General features: G+C 37.8%; 1 pseudogene; it reads right to left on the bottom strand.

Annotated features, from left to right (window-relative positions):
* Positions 1–329: 329 nt before the first annotated feature.
* On the bottom strand, positions 330–2,239 carry LOC148036770 (uncharacterized; annotated as a pseudogene).
* Between the last annotated feature and the right edge of the window lie 8,919 nt (positions 2,240–11,158).

Genomic DNA, 11,158 nt, shown 5'->3' with positions numbered 1-11,158 from the left:
GCCTTTTTGATTGCAACAACTCTTGAATCATTCAAATCTGTTTTATTCCCCATAAGTGCCATGACAATGTTTGAACTTCCATGTTTCTGAAGTTCCTTGTCCCAACGGTTATAGGAAAAAAAAACTACTGGCTAGTTGATGCCTACATGATCCAATGAAAGCATGATATGGATATCCTTGTTGGGTTTCCCATCTCTAAACATTCAACTGATCTAATAGAATTTGGCTGCCACATTAGTTTTTAGAAAAGCATATTTCTAATAGCATATACACCTTAAAGGCAAGTCTTCCAATCATAAGGACATGAGGAAACATTCGATACAGTTTACTTATTTTCCTCTCCTTCGTCTCATCTTTCTTGCCATTTCCTCTCTATCTATGAAGTGATCAAGAATAGCATCACTTGGTAGAATGCAAGATTCTGATTTACCAAACCAGTCATATCACCTCACAATGAAAAAATCATATATATCATCTCTCAAAGGAGATGGAATAACCAAAAAGGCACCCAATATTGGATTTGGGAAGGGCAGGTAAAGTGCCACATGAAAAGCACTTGTAAAACCTTGTGAAAATTGTCTGAGACCCTCAATAAATAAGAAGCAGTTGAGCACATCTTCCCCTGTTAGCCCACATGCTAGAAGGTATGGCTATGCGATCTCAGATTGTACTACACAAAAACTGATCCGCTTGTCCTTTTCAGCTTTAATCAACTAGTTCACTCCAGCATTGCAAAGCATTGCAAAATGACAAACTCCATCGTTAACACGACTCGGTTTCAAAAATATGTTTGGGGAACCAATAGTCCCACCAAGTGGAGCATCTGATTTTAGTGATTCATCCATGAAGCAATCTGATTCACTAAGTTTGCTTGAGCTTATATCCCTTTTTGTAGATAGGCTGCAAGACCTGCAATTCAAGAATATAGAATCTACACACCATCCTGAAGAGAGCAAAGACAATCGAGAAGCGTTCAAGACTCCGTGACACAAAGCAAGGTAGCATTCTCTTTCTTTCTTCTTCCTGGTTAGACCATCTCTCTATCTGCTTTTTGATTAACCAATCTAATTGGTCTCGTTGCACATGATAGCTGTACATATATATACATGAGATTTCATCTATCTATGCACGTCATCTACCTAGGTCTCACCGGTTAGGTAATGCCCTGTTATTATGATCCCAGAAAATATCTGGATGGTGGTCGATTATTTCTCAAGAATGCAGTTGCTGCTGCAATAGTGAGCTTTGCGAGTATTATGTCTAGGAGACTTTCCTTTTCCATTCTTCATCCTCAATCCATTCACACAGTACAGAGGACTGCAATCTCTACTTATTGTGTTCCCAGTCCTCATATGAATCCAGTGTGGTATTAGCCTTTTTCTTCTTTGCTTCTTGGCCAGCGGAACGTCTTGTGGGAAAGCATGGTGACAGATTTAGCTCGAGAAAGATCCTTCGATCTTGTCGCTAATCCTGCTGGTCATGGGTGGCAAAACTGGTGGAAGACAGTGAAGGGAATCAAATGCAACCATCAAATTCTTAACTTTCTAGACAAGCTCAGTAGGATCAATGGCACCTACATCTGCCATTGGCAGAGCAGTTGTTCTCCAAGCTTTTCTTCACATGAAATGAACTGCTTCTCAGTAGTAGCTGCATCCTCATTATGAGATGGCCTTTCTTCATTAAGTATGAATGATTCCCTTCAACAATGCTCTCATGCTGCTTTGCTCATCCCTCCCATCATCATGTTGGTCAGTCCCCCAAAAGAATAATGAGCTCTCGATTCATTTGCCCCCCCTCCTTTTTCGTGCATGTTCAAAAAAATCAGAGTCATCTCTGAATATCGCTGGCTCTCAAAATAGTTCCCTTCTTGAAATCTCAAAACAAAGGCAGTGACCTTTTTCTTCAGCTCCTATGCTGCCACAAGTGAACCACATTTGACAAACATATCAACCAAGGAATTACCAAAAGAAAGATCCCTTTCCAATCCCTTTTTAAAAATCTCAACATATAGTTTTAGCCCCTTTTCTGATGCTCCTACACTGCCACATGCCTTCAAGCAATAGAGTAGCGTGACAGTATTTACAAGCACACCCTCCAATTGCGTCTTTTCAAAAGAATCCAGTGCTTCCTTACCAAACCCATGTTCAACATACCCTGAAATTAGTGCTGTCCATGAAACCACATCTCGATTTGGGAGCATGTCCCGAGCTTCAACAGGTGAGCCACATTTGCCGAACATTTCAACCAAGGTGTTCCCAATTGCAAGGTCACTCTATAATCCTTCTTCAGCAATCTTTGCATGTATCTCTCTGCCTTTTCCTATAGCTCCTATAATGTTGCAACCTTTCAAGCCACCAACAAAGATAACAGTATCTGGAGTTATGCTCTCATCATGCATCTGTTGAAAACACTCCAGTGCTTCCTCCCCGAGCATGTGTTCCTTTGCCTACTTGACTGCTCCTATGTTGCCACATGCTTGCAATACACAAACATAGGTGGTTGCATTTGGAGAGAGATCCTCATGCTGCATGCCTTCAAAACACTTTAGTGCTTTCTCACCATGCCCATGTTGGATGTACCCGGCAATTAGTGTAGCCCACGAAATAGCATTCCGAACTGGAAGTTCATCATTTTTTAGTCCATTATCAACAATCGAAGAATATATCTCTTGACCCTTGTCATGTAATTAATCTGCCACAAGATGTCAAGCTGCTATATCAAATGCAAATGAATATGGAGACACTCCTTTCAATTGCATCTGTTCAAAGTAGCTAAGTGCATCCTCAACCATCCTTGCTTCTGTAAATCCAACAATCAATGCATTCCATATAGTTGTATCTTGAAGTGGCAAACTATCAAATGCCTTGGTTGCCTCTAATTCAAAAGCTCCCTTTGTACTGCAAGCTTTCAAGATGAAAACATACATTATTGCATCCACAATGACATCTTTTTGTTGCATTTCTTTGAAAACCATGAGCACCTCATCATCAAGACCATGTTCAGCATATCTTGGTAGTACATGAGATTGTATTTCAAACTGACAACCTCTCAAGCACACAATGTGCTGCTTTAAGCAAACCACATTTGTAGTACATGTCTAATAATGAGCTTCCCACATAAAGCTCTTTATCAACTTCTCTGTTGGTTATTTCAGCATGTAAAAGATGGTCTGACTCTAAATCTTTTGTAATACCAATAGCTTTTAAGCACAAAAGAAAAGTGATAGAATTAGGAGACTTCAAAGTGATTTCACAATGGTGAACCTGCAGTGTCACGACACCACTGCCACCATCGGTGAAGAGGGAGGAGAAGTATAAAGGAGAAGGAAGGAACTCACAAAGGAGAAGAAAAAGGAGGGAAGTACGAAGGGATTCTTCTTTGAGCTTTGAGGTAAGTGCATTCTCTCTTCTCTCTTTGTTTTTCTCTTTTCTTTACTTCTCCCTTTCTTTTTGTTGATGAAGAGATGCATAGAGAGAAAAAGGGAGAGAGATCAAGAGAGAGAGAGAGAGAGAGAGAGAGAGAGAGAGAGAGAGAGAGAGAGAGAGAGAGAGAGAGAGAGAGAGAGAGAGAGAGAGAGAGAGAGAGAGAGAGGTTGCTGCAACCACCATCCACTAAAAGAGAGGAGACAACTGCAAAGGAGAAGGAGGGAACCTGTGAAGGAGAAGAAGAAGAAGGAGAGAAGCATGAAAGGATTCTTCTTCAAGCTTTGAGGTAAGTGCATTCTCTCTTCTTTCTTTTCTTCGCTTCTCTCTTTCTTATTGTTTATGAAGAGATTCATAAAACGAGGGAGCGAGGGAGGGAGGGAGGGAGAAATGAAGAGAGTGAGAGAGAGAAAAATTGAGAGGGCAATACAAAGAGACAGAAGCAAGGAGAGAGAGAGAGAGGGAGGGAAGGAAAGAAGAGAAATAAAGATAGGGAGGGAGAGGGAGAGAGAGAAATAGAGAGGGGGAGAGAGATAAAAATAAAGAAATAGAGAGTGAGAGATAAATAGAGAGAGAGAGAGAGAGAGAGAGAGAGATATATATATATATATATATATATATATATATATATATATATATATATATATATATATATATATATATATATATATATATATATAGATAAAGACATGAGGGGGAGAGAGAAAGAGATAGATAGAGAGAGAATATATATAGAGAGAGAGGGAGAGATAAAAGAAAAGTAGAGAATACATATATATATATATATATATATATATATATATATAGAGAGAGAGAGAGAGAGAGAGAGAGAGAGAGAGAGAGAGAGAGAGAGAGAGAGAGAGAGAGAGAGAGAGAGAGAGAGAGAGAGAGAGGCTATGGCAAGTGAATATGGCTTGAGACCTTGATACGGAGCTACAAGAAGAAATCATATTGGGGTGGAGTTGGGAGATTGCCTCTGGATCCGAAGAAGCCACAGAGCATGCCAAACCATACTTGAAGCAGATGAGAGCCAAAATATTCCAAGAGTTGAAAAATGGAGTGAAATCACCCAAAAAAGAACTAAGGAGCCAAGAAAAGAAGAAACATGTGAATAAAGATAAAGAATTTTGGTCAGATGAAGATGAAGAAGAAGGAAAGGGAGACGATGAGCCTCGTCCCCAATAGGGAGCCAACTACTGCTACCTCGACTACTATCCTGAAGACTACTACCAAGAAGGCTACCCTAAAGACCAGTATCTCTATAATAATGAATACCCACCTTAAGGAGATGGATACTACTACCCTAAATATTTCCCCATCGACTACCACCTAGAAGGAGAGTACCTCTACACCGGCTACCCCTATACCGAAGAATGCCAACCTGAAGAAGTCCAAGAAGACGAAGAAATGATAGAGTGTTATGTGAAGGGAGAAGGATGGAGAATGGATGTATGTTCAAAGGTAGAAAGTATTATGATGGAGTTAGGATTGAAGAAAGAAGACAAAGATATATGGAAACGTTAGAAGGATGAGCCCTTGCACCACAGGTTGTAGCTCAAGAAATGGAGTTTGAGAAGGGGGAGGATGAGCTTGATTCTTTTGATCTTGAAACACCTCCATTCATTGAGATTGAGGGTGAGGTCAAGTCGATGCCCTCTTGTGAGGCACGGGATGCCTTTGATGAAGGGTGAGGCCAAGAAAAAATAGATAGAAGATGACTTAGATGTAGATAAAAGCAAGAAGGAAGAAGCAAAGCTCAGACACACTACTACTGTCTATATAAGTTTTTCTAGCTCCAACACCATGGTATAACTCTTACAAATGCCCAAATGCTCCCCTAAAAGACTTAAACAAGTTTGGAATAAGTTGGAGTGATCAGAAGATCAATGGGACTTATTCATACCTCAGGGTCTTGACTATAATGAAAGTTTGAAGTGAAGCTCTTTTTCTTGGGCTTAAGCAAGTGATAAAAAAGCTCCTTGAGTAATACTTTTTTGAATTGATTATATCTAGCTTTTGTAATCACAAGCTCTTCTTCTTGAGCCTAAGTAAGTGATGAAAAAGCTCCTTGCATAATACCTTTTTGAATTGATTATATCTAGCTTTTGCAATCAAAGGATTCATTTTTAAAAGGAAATTTGATGTATAATTTTTAGGCATTAGGTGTATGTGACATTGGCAAATGAATTATAATATAAGAATATTTAGTGCATATAGCTGCCCTGCCACCTTATTTTTTTCCCTTCTGTAATTGTCGCTATTGTGTCAAAAATTTACTCTACAATCATTGCAACTAGAGTTGTTATATGCATTGCTACATGTGTTGCTATATGTGTTGCTATTAGTTTCACTATTAGCATCATCCAAATTAGCGATGCTAATAGTGAAAAAAATAGCGACGCTAATAGCGATAAAAATAACAATGCTGATAGTGACGTAAATAGCAGTGCATATAGCAATGAATTTATCGTGTTGCTAATAGTGATACGAATAGTGATGATGGGGGTAATTTTTTCCATGAATAATTCCGTTGCTTTAAACATCGCTATTAGGTCTATATGTTGTAGTGACTATTGTTTTTCAATGGATTGTTTGGTGTATATAAACTAAGGATGTGACAAGAAACCAAGCGTGAATATTAATTAAGAAAGTTGTTTCTATATGTTATAAATAGTGTGATAGCATGGCTTGTTCAGAACACTAAAATATGCCTCAAAGGGAAGCAGGTGGATGATTTTGTGACACAAATACTCTATGGCTAGGTGGATCTAGTTAGCTAGGCGACTTTTCCCCAAACTTAGAATGAGAATTGTTAAATCGAGATCTTCCTATGAGTGAGAGTCCCAAAATCGATAAGCACCATTTTAGGGGGTCGGTGTGAGACTATACCTTATTGGCAAAGGGATTGATGCTTAACTCCCCCTCGTTTCTCACTCTCATTAAATGAAGTGCAGTGCTTGCTTACCTCAAAATAGGGTGATTTGCAAGGTGCGTTCTTTTTAAGTTTGATGTTAGACTACAGATAGTGATCGTAGTTGTTGAACGCTAAAGGTTTTGGCATTGATAGTGATAAGTAGGATTGATTCATAGATGACTATCGAAGACTACCCATCATAATGGAGTTCAGGTATAGGTATGTTTCAATTGAATACCTATTTAACTTAAGTTAGAGAGCTCAAGGAAGGATTTGTATCTATTTCCAATTTGGATAACAATGATCAATGCTATGATAAGCCTTGGCTGCTCCCTCCGACCAAAAGCTCCGATGGATGACACTCTTATACTTGTTGAGGGAAAATGATGGTGGGATGCAAAGTCAATGGTTTGAGAGAGCAAGAGGGTGAAAGAGAGCAAAATCACATGAGAAGGGAACTACTACTATCTTTATTCTTCATTCTTTTCACTTGTATGTGGCTATATAGTGTATACTTATACAAGAAGTGCATGCTCGTGGCCATTGGCCATTGGCCTTTAATCTAACAACATTGAAATTCTAGCTTTGTGCCAATAATCATTTGTATTGTGGATAGATTTGATCCATTATCACCCACCACAAGAAGTATCCACTGAGATACTTTAGTATCCTTCCTATGTTGGAGCATATGTTACAACACCTTTTGAGTGAGATCGTAGAATAACTTTTTAGGGCCTTCTTTATCTTTTGGTTTTTTTTTTTCCCTTCTTTTCATCATAGGTTTTTATAGTTTTTGCTCATTTCCATTCATACCCTTATTTTACTTTCTGATGATATACCACTTCAATTTTACTTTATGATTAGGTCTCATAGGCTATAATGGCCTTTCACACACACACACACACACACACACACACATCATGGTTCAACTCCTTAAAATGGTTTTCTTATATGATTTTGCTAATAATATCATACATTTAGTCATCCTAGTAATCCATCCATGTCCTAATAAGACTTGACAAAAAGAAATAATGATCCACAAAACCACCCATCTCTTCTTGGCTTGCATTGGATAAGTCTAGATTGAGTACGATTGGCTTGATTTTTAGTTGTATCAAGGCATAATCTCAATAATTTATAGTTTTGAAGGATGATACATAAAACTTATGCCTAGGTAATGAATAAATGCTATTATTACTTTTCCTTTACCTCTTCAAATATTAGACCATACTATTAGATGAGTGATATTCTTCATATGCATGTCCTTTCCTTTTTCAAGTTTAATAGTTGTACTTCTTCCATGTTGGTCAAGTATATTAAGTTCTCTAGTGGCCAAGTGGTGCCTATAATAAATAACACTTAATGTTGTGATACTTGTCAAAAGTGTAAATAATACCGAAAAGAGAACATAAGTACTCAAAGGCCATACAATATGACTACAAACTTACGATCAAAAAGTTAACAACCGTGCTTTATTCAAATCCTTAGTTAGCGTGATGTCATTTAGCTCAGAACACGGCACAATACTACTAAGAAGATGGTTAAGCAGAAGACTAATTCAATCTCAAGTAGCATGTCATTTATGGCCTTGAATTGAATCTTAGGTACAAAGAGTAGGGATTAATTAAACCTGTCGACTAAAGAAGCTTTACAATAATCACAATAGGCCAGGAGAGGGCGTGGGCGGCGCTGTGGTGCTGCATATATTACAAGGAGGCTGGGCATCCTTAACCTTTCTACTATTAGAAGGAAATTTAGGATGGTTGGTATTGCAGGGACTGCAATGATGTTGCTGCTGATTATTATCGCGATTAGGAAAACGGAATACTTGAAACGTTGATGGGCATGGAGCTGGCCGAGCGCCTGGCGGCGGCTGTACTGGAGCAGCTGCAACGTATGATAACATAATTATCGGTCAATGCATGCAGCCAATGAAGGTCTTATAACTTAGTTCAAGCTGCACGGTACTCCCGCGAGCAGATTTAAGTCAGAGCCAACTCTTGATTAATTAAGCCAGGGTTGATTTAACCGTATTAATGAAGTACGAGAGACGATCTCAATATGACTGCAGTGTAATTAGAGATTAATGCAAGCTTACAAGCGATTATATTGTGATGGCACCGAGAATGGGCGCCGTGCTGAGTGAATAAACCGCCGGGCCTTACGTTGGCGCTGATGGCGATGGTGATTATCAGCAGACACAATGACCCTAACGCAAACTTCCTGCCTGCCATCTCTCTCTCTCTCTCTCTCTCTCTCTCTCTCTGTCTGTCGGCTAGCTCATCTTAACGTGCAGAAGCAGCATATAGCCTCGCCTCGCATTGGTACGTCTAGATTTTCATATTCTACAAGCGCGACATCTAAATTATAGTATTCATCCAAATTAAAAAACCTTTTTCTTACACTCATTCATAAACCAGCTATAACCTTGTTCATATCTTTCATGTAACCAATAAAACCTTGAGGCCCATGCTCCTTTAAGCTCCTCATTCAAGGCCTTCCAAAGTTGAAACTTAACGTCACTATCGCATCCATTTGTTATATTTTTGATACACCTAGCTCATTCCAATAGTGGCCTATGGCACTCACCCTAAGCTTTAAACATATTGAAATCCACTCATTTTTAAATTCTAGGGTCACATTACTATACATATTACTTAATTCGATCAACAAGGCCCCCCTTAGTATATGCTAAGATTTCCGTACATGGTGCCCATGCAAAGCAATGTTGGTGGCCCCTTTCCCATTAAGAAAAAGAGTGGTAATGACATCAGAGCATCCCTTAAGTATAGTTTCATTAATCTAGGTATCCCACATCACAAAGTGGTTTCAATGGATTATACACTAGAGTATGATATGCTAACCAAATGATTAAGGAAAAATAATTCACAACTTGCTAGCAACACTCTTGGAAATAGATTGTATTGTTTGAGAGCCACTTTATAACATAAAATGTTTATGTTAAAATACAAGGAAGTTTTATGACTTTTTCATTCTTGATCCACAAGAATAAAATTAAAGCACAAAAGGAGTAATGCACAAGGGAAATTTAATTAAACAAGCATGCTACAAAAGCTTGATTATTTTTTCTATAGGAAAGTTAGGCCACATCATAAAGTCTCATGATAAGTTGAGATCACTCAATGTTAGAAAGGATACCTCACAAAAAGCATATTTTCTATAAGATCTAAGTATAAAAATCCAAGTTTTATTATCACTTTATCTCATTTAGCTTTTACTTGGTGGTTTTGACTACTAGAATATGAGCTTTGCAATGTGTATGGAATATGATCAAATGCAACTTGACAATCTACAATAAACGTTCCTTATTTTACATGCACTATGAAATGAAATGTGAAAAATCAGGGTACACAAAGTTAGTACTGTTAATGAAGATGGTGAGGATGCAATTCTATGCTAGTTATCTTCTTCATAAGACTAAACTAAAATATAGAACCAAAATATATTGTATAGATGTGGTAAAATTTTGATAATGAGTCTTACTATGTGATATACTTAGATTACTATATATGAAGATATATGCTGTATAGTAGGTACATAGGAATGGATATGTGGAAGCTTGATACATACTAGAAAACATAAGTGATAGCAAGGATGATAAGATCCTCAACAATAATACATACATCCTTCATATTACTAAAAAAAAGAGGAGAGAGAGATGAAGCAACTATAAGCACACACACAATGGAGAATTGAGCACATAGAGAAGTAAGGATGAAATCTTCTTCTTCTTCTTTCTTCTTCTTCCACACCAAAAACTTAGTCTACAACATGATAAAAGACTTTTATGAAAATACTAAAACATACATACATGAGGTTCTAAGTGCGAACCTACTAAGGATAGATAAAGTGACACAATGTATGTGCTATAAGAAAGAGTGGACTGCATGGGTGTAGTCATATTGTAGAATCATTAGTATAACATTCTCTATGTTGATGGGCCTATTGCACTAGTGAGAAAAGTCCTACCACATCACCATAGCATGTGGTGGATGGGAGCTCATGTGGAGCTCGACATCTCAACACCCCCCTTCGAGCTTAACATGAGCTCATGTATCCAAAGAATAGTCCTAAAGCAACAGAGCTTCTCAGCTTCTAAGACCTTGGTGAAAATATTTGCAACTTGATCTTGTGTACTAACATGAACCAAGTCAATATAACGTACTAGAACATGCTCTTGAATGAAATGGTAGTGGAACTCTATGAGTTTAGTCTATACATGATACACTGGATTCTTGGCTAGCTAAATCCCACTAAGATTACCTGCAACCTCAGGTAAGTTACTCATGAATATATGTATACATCACCTGGGTTCAAAATAAGGTATTTTTAAAGTACCATTTTTATATATTTCTTTTATATACAAAAGGGTGTAATATAAGCGGGTTATTTACAAATTGAATAGAAAAGGGTTATGTTTCATTTAGGAAAAATATACATATATAAGGATATTTATAAATAGGCCTTGAATGCACGTGATGTAGAGGATACAAATATAGTAACTTCCCTAAGCATGCAACCCTAAATCACCAAGTAGCTTATGTAACAAAGCTACCACACATGCTATAATTACAACACAATTGTACTATGCCTCAATACTAGATAGCGAAATTATAGGCTTTTAATTGATACTCCAAGTAACAAAGCCATTCCTAAAGGAGAACATAAACCTACTATTAGACCTCTTATCTAAAATACCACCAATCCATCTACATTCTTGTAACCGTGCAAGTCCAACGGTACCTCTGTATGGCATAGAATATGACATATTAAGTGTAGACTTTATATAATGCAATGTGTG

The sequence above is a fragment of the Lygodium microphyllum genome, chromosome 4 (assembly GCF_053477565.2).
Source record: "Lygodium microphyllum isolate KBCC chromosome 4, Lygodium_microphyllum_v1.1.10, whole genome shotgun sequence".
Classification (NCBI taxonomy): Eukaryota; Viridiplantae; Streptophyta; class Polypodiopsida; order Schizaeales; family Lygodiaceae; genus Lygodium; species Lygodium microphyllum.
The sequence above is the reverse complement of the archived record's forward strand: the minus strand, read 5'-3'. Positions and strand labels throughout refer to the sequence as shown.